Here is a 6646-nt window from a genome sequence, read left to right as displayed (position 1 = left end):
GCTATGGAAAGAACATAAGAAGGCCAATGGTTTCACTAGTGAGGAAGATGAAAGTAATCCCAAGGGTGAGGGTATATAACAATGAGCATTAATCACCATGTATGCACTCGAGGATAGTGTCTTCTTTGATTTTATTGAACTGTGACCTATTGATCTCATCTAATGTAATCATTTTTCGAATCTCATTAAGTTGTATTGCTAAACCACAGGAATAACATTAAAATGTATCGATGACTCTCAATTCATTCCTAATTTTGACATTATGTAAAGCCTCTATCAAATATTCATGGAACATAAAAAAAAAAAAAAAAAACCTCCTATATTTGATAAATGTCACCATTTGGATTCAATTTGGCACTCCCTTTTTTGTGTTAAGAGTATGCTACTTATGCCAATTTTCCATTTGTATAGTAGTACAAAACATTCTACGTTTTTATTTTTCTTGGGTACATTTTTCTAATCACTTTTACTCAAAATCTGGCTAAAAATTTAGCAAATTGTTGGTTTTACAAATATGAGTTATTGAGATTGCACAAGTTAGTTGTGATAAGGGGTTTTTAGGGTATTAAATACCCTATTGCATTCAAAAATGCAATTTAAGCAAGTTGAATTGTAGTTTAACCAACCAATGTTTAATTAGATTTTGGTGATGGTTACTAGAAAATTCTTATAAAGTAGAATGTTTAGACGTATTCAAGTTGAAAGGGGTAATTCCTCTATAATTTTTCATCGTTTTTCAATGCCTTATGGAACATTTCCACCTAACCTTTCCCTATAGGGTATTATACCCCACCACATGTCATCCATATAGAGCATCCATAGGGATTTGATTGGTGGATGTTTGATGAATTGTTGCATCATTATTTCCAACCTTAAACTTACTACACTCTCCTTCTACTTAGTGCAATATGTTTGATGGTTTTTATATTCGAATATCTAGGATTTTCACCCATTGTTTTTTAATAATGGAAAATTGGGAATTCTAAAGCATTCTCAAGGAATTTGTCTCATAGACGTGGTGCCCATGGGTTAGTGTATAAGGGTGTATTAGAAAATGGTAGAATCGTTGCTATTAAGGTTATACAATCGACCACATCAGGAGGTGAATACAACAAACTTATTTGAGTCACTAATTGATATGTATATGTATATGTATATGTATATCTATCTATCTATATATATATATATATATATATATATATATATATATATATATATATATATATATATATATATATATATATATATATTATATATATATATATATATATATATATATATATATATATATATATATATATAGACACACACACACACATATATAGTACAGGAGGGCACCCATCAATGAAAGAGAGCATATAAAACTATGATATCTTGGTGTTCAAAATGATAATAGGAAAGAAGCCAACGGATCCATTGTTCTCGAAAGAAGGGAAATCATTGTAGATTTGGGTGGGTGATGTATTCCCAAACAGATTGTTGGAGGTGATTGATGGGAATTTGGTGGATGAGATTAGAAGGAAAGAAAACGATGAAGATTGGGAATCACATGATGTAAGTGAATTTATGGGGCATGGAATTGTTGTTTTATTGGCGAAGATAGGTGTGATGTGTACTGAAGGGGATTCCCATGAACAGTCAACCGTTTGATAGGTTGAGGCATTAGGACATGTATGTGGATGAAAATGATTAGCTTACACTATATAAATGATTAGTTTAGATTATCTCATGTAAGGTCGATTATATGGAATCATTAGAGTATAAAATTTTTAATTGTTATAACTATTAGGGATAATTATAAGTTTTAGTATTTTTTTAACTTTTTGGAGTTGGTTAGATCTAGTTAAATTGAGAGATATGCTCTATTTAATTAGAATTCTATATTTTTTCCCCTTGGAAAAATCGTAATTTTCATTGATATGAGAAAAATACATATTGTAGATGCAGTTGCATATGCTATATGGTGAGGTTGTTCGCCTATAAAAAATATAATGTATCAAAAAAGGGATCTTTGATTCTCCACGCAGGGAGAAACTTGTCTACTGTGTTTTTTAAAGAGGTCAAAAAACTCCTTGAAGGGAGTATTGTTATCTGTCATATATACACATCTAGTAAATTGAAATATACATTTGTGTCTGATAAATTAAGAAAAATAAACATGTAAATCAGGCCCCTTAGAGCTAGTTATGTTGTGTGCTCCATATATGGGCAGTGGTAGTATTGATATTGTTCATCGTCCCACTGCTCCTGAATCATCCATGTACCATGAGGCCAGTTTGCAACTTCCTTGGATAGCTAATCAGAAAGCTAATTGTGTTCCCTGTATATATGGCCACAAACAAAATGTTCAAAATGTCCAATGATTCTGTGTGCCTCCTCCAAAATAGGTCTTAGAGAAAATGCATGACAGTTTGATGTGTTGTTTATCAAGTTGATAACATTCTTGGAGTCCCCAAAAATTTGTATTTCTGCAATGTTTCTCCATGACAAAGTGTAGGAGATGTCTTAGAGTGATCAACTCAGAATAATTATTGGTGCTCCTTCCTAGTCCCATTTGAATTTTATAGTAATGAGAGGCGGAGATGTATAGTATGGCACCCCCCCACAACTTGCATCATGTGCAGATCCATCGAAATACGCCTAGGGGTAGTCTCGGTTGATGACCTTGGGGACAATGTTCCTATAGGCAGGAGCTGCATCATCATCAGGGATGGAGTTATAGGTGGCTAGAATTCAGACAGTGATGGAGGGCTAATGAGGTATGGTATTATGGAAGATGTATTGGTTTCATGCTATCCATATTGCCCAACAGAGGAGGGGTAGGTTCCTGGCCTTATTTGGAGCATCATTTATCCACCATGTATCCATACATACCAAATAGATGTACGATGTTATTGACTATGTATGTTGATGGCCTGAAGGGTGGTGTTCTAGAGATCCACAGTGATCAGGCAAGTAAGGAAGAGGTGGCCAATAGTTTTTGTGATGTTCTTGCATATGCAACACCAGGATGGACCATGCTGAGCTCTCTTGTTTAGGTTGTCCCCCGTAGGGGCCTTGTTCTTGAGTATTGTCCACATAAACAATCTCATTCTAGGGGGCGCCTTAAGTTTCCACAGATGTTTCCACCAATGTTCAACAATCAGTGGTCGATGGACGATAGTGATACAGAGGTATCCTTCCTTTGGAGAGTATATACCATTTTTTGCTTGAGCGCATATGATCTCATCTTCCCCCTCTGTGATCCTGATATGTGATTCAGTTAGTGCAGCAATGTATTCCCCCCAGTGTTGATGCCATATTTGTGGGAGATGTAGACGATGATCAGTCTTCCATTCCTGTTGAAATATGGTGGAGTGCTCTCGATTTGAAATATGTTTAATATTAATGATACCTGCAATGTTGAGTAGGTGCATCAATTCCTGTGGGAGCCTATGTGAGTTGTTGTTTCCAATCTAGGGATCTAGTCAAATGTGCACCCTTGAGCCAAGCTATATTTTCCAAGTGATCCCATCTCGGATGAGGGGAAAGGAGTTTATTACTACTTTCCATATGATGGATATCCCAATATTATTCTAGTTGGGTTGATGAATCCAGTCCATCATGTTGTGAGGAGATATATATTTCGAGTATGACACCCTTGTCCAGAAGCTGCATGTAGTGACCAGTTTCCATCCTAGCTTAGCAGCCAGTGCAGTAGAGAAATCATCCAGTCGTTTAATTCCCCAACCCCGCCATTTCTTTGGTAGTGCTAGTAAGTCCCATCTAGCCCAAGAAAATATTCTTTCGACTGTTTTCCCTTCCAAAGAAATCTGCAGTAGAGATTTTGAATTCAAGAGATTATACCCCTAGGGATCCAAGATAAGGACATCCATTATATAGGTGTAGCTTCCAATACAACTTTAATAAGAACCAGTCAGCATGCTCTGGAGAGGTACTTGTGGTGCCAGATATTAAGCCTTTTCTCTAACTTAGAAATTAACCATGTCCAATATGCAATCTTGTATCCGAGGAGTTTTAGCAAGTAACCCAGGTACCTAAGTCCATCATCCAACTGCAGAAGAGCAAATGGGAATATGTGGAGGGCGAACTGTATCTCATGAGGTGTGCATCCTGAAGCCGATAAAGTGGACTTTAGGCTATTGATTTCCATACCATTATCAGTTTGGAATATGGCCATGATATTTTGTAGATCGGTCAAATTCCCTATACCTCCATTAAGGAATATCAACACATAATCTACAAAGAGGAGATGGATCAGTATGCAGCTTTCTGTAATCCTGATGCTCCGTAGCCTTCCCATCCTGTGTTATTCCAAGATGAGTCTGATGAGGCCCTCCATAATGAGAAAAAATAATAGAGGGGAGAGGGGGCATCCCTACTTGAGACCTCTTTCTGAGTGGAAGAAAGGGGATGCCAACCCATTGATAAGGACACTAAATGTAATATTTGTTATGCAGCACATGATCCATTATATAAACTCTATGGGGACACCAAGATGAGTTAAGAGCATTCTGATATATAACCAACTAACATGATCAAAAGCTTTTTAGAGGTCTACCTTAAGAATCATACCTTTCATCTTCTTCATCTGTACAGAATGCAGCACCTCTTGTGCCATTCCAATAGCTTCATGGATCTAACGGTCCTTAAGGAAAGAAAATTTTTCAGAGGAGATATGTGAGGATAAAATGGGACAAAGGTAGTTTGCAATCATCTTAGCAATGATCTTGTAGATACAGTTACAGAGGGAGAGGGGATGGAAGTCTTCAAAAGAGCCAGGGTTATCAGATTTAGGGATGAGCACAATAAATGTGGTGTTGAAAGCTTCGTACATCAACCCAGTGATTCTACAATATTCAATGACCTTGAGTAGGTCTTCTCCAAGAAGTTAGAAAAAAGTAGTGTAAAACTCAACTGGCCAGCCATCTGGTCCTAGGCTCTTGTCTTTCTTGAACCATTTTAGAGTGGCTTCGAGCTCCCCCATAGTGACAGCATTTTTGAGTTCCAAAGCATCCTCCTGGTCCACAAACCAAGGAAACAATTGTGCCACTCTGATCATTTCAACCAATGATGCATTGAGGGGAGCTCTGTAGAGTTGTTTGAAGTGAGATGTGCCAAGGTAGGCTAAGTGTTGAAAGGAATTCACTATGCTGCCTAGTTCATTATTCAATTACTAAATGGCATTAATTTCTTTTGACTTCCATTGGAAAACTTGTCATATAATTTTACGTTATCATTGCCTTCAAGGAGCCAAATGGATCTACTTTGCAGCATCCATGATTCCTATTTATCTTTCAATATTTTTTCTTTTTATGCTACTAAGGTTCTGAGCCTCTCTTTTTGTGCTGGTGTTGTGTATCTCCTTCCATGCTCATCCTCCAGCTCTGCAATCTCAGCTTCAGTGTCCCTCAGGGTTTGTTCATCCATCAGCCTCTTGGTGTGTGCCCATATTTTTGATAACCTCTTAAGCTCACTTAGATTGTGGGCAAAACCTTTAGCTATATTCCCACCCGCGGCAGGAGGGTGGGACTTCCAATAATTAGTTACTAGTTTAATGTAGTCTGCATATTTTAACCATGTTGAGTTGAACTTGTATGGTGCTTTGGGTTTATTCATACCTCCTCTAACTTCAAGGTAAATCGGTGAGTGGTCTGATAGTCCCCCCGAACCAACCCTCTACTTATAGTTGAACCCCATACCCAGCAGTCACTCTTTAATGAGGAAGCGATCTAATCTTCTAGCCAACCTATCCTCCCCAATCGTTCTGTTCCTCCAGGTGGGTTGTAATTTAGTAGAAAGAATATCAATTAGGATATGGTCCTCCAATACATTTTTGAAGAAATCAGATAATGGATCAATCTGAGCATGATGACCCCATGATTCTGAATATCCAATAGAGAAATTAAGATCTCCAAGAATAAGGTTTTCTACTTGCAATAGATTGGACCTTAACAGTTTCTCCTAGTAGGCACGTCGATTTTGGCATGGATCATATACATTGATGAGTCTGATGTCAATACCTAATTCAGATGAGTAAATATCAGCCCCAATATGACTAGTACCTCCCCAAATGTTACATAGCTTGATTGTTCTGGTATTGTATCCCCTCGCAACACCACTTGATCGTCCATTAACATCCAAGGCATGAAACAACCATCCAGGGAAAATTTTAAGAACCCCCCCTAAATTTATAAATATAATAAATGGGCGAATCTCCATGGTATATAGGAAAAATGGAAGGCGATTTTATCAATAATATAATATGTATATATAATTTTTTGGCGAATCTCTCACCAGGCATGGCGAATATTTTACTCAATTGTAAAATCTTGTAAGATCTTGGCGAGTCTTTCACTAAATAATAAAACTTTGTAAAGTCCTAGTGAATCTTAGCATAAGCTACATGCTGGTTTAATTCCCTCATTTAAATAGGCTACATTCCAGGTGAATACCATGGGTCAATACCATGTGCCATTTTGGTGAATACCATGGGTCAATACCATGTGCCATTTTGGTGAATACCATGGGTCAATACCATGTGCCATTTTTGTTTTTATTAATTCTAATATTAGGGTTAATAATGGTTTTTTGCATGGTATTAATAACAATCTAGTCCATGGTATTTGTCCCATAGTATTTTGGC

Source organism: Pinus tabuliformis, chromosome 8 (genome assembly GCF_031772625.1).
Source record: "Pinus tabuliformis cultivar Carrire ecotype Pingquan chromosome 8, CPIR1, whole genome shotgun sequence".
Lineage (NCBI taxonomy): Eukaryota > Viridiplantae > Streptophyta > Pinopsida > Pinales > Pinaceae > Pinus > Pinus tabuliformis.
This window is presented reverse-complemented; position numbering follows the sequence as displayed.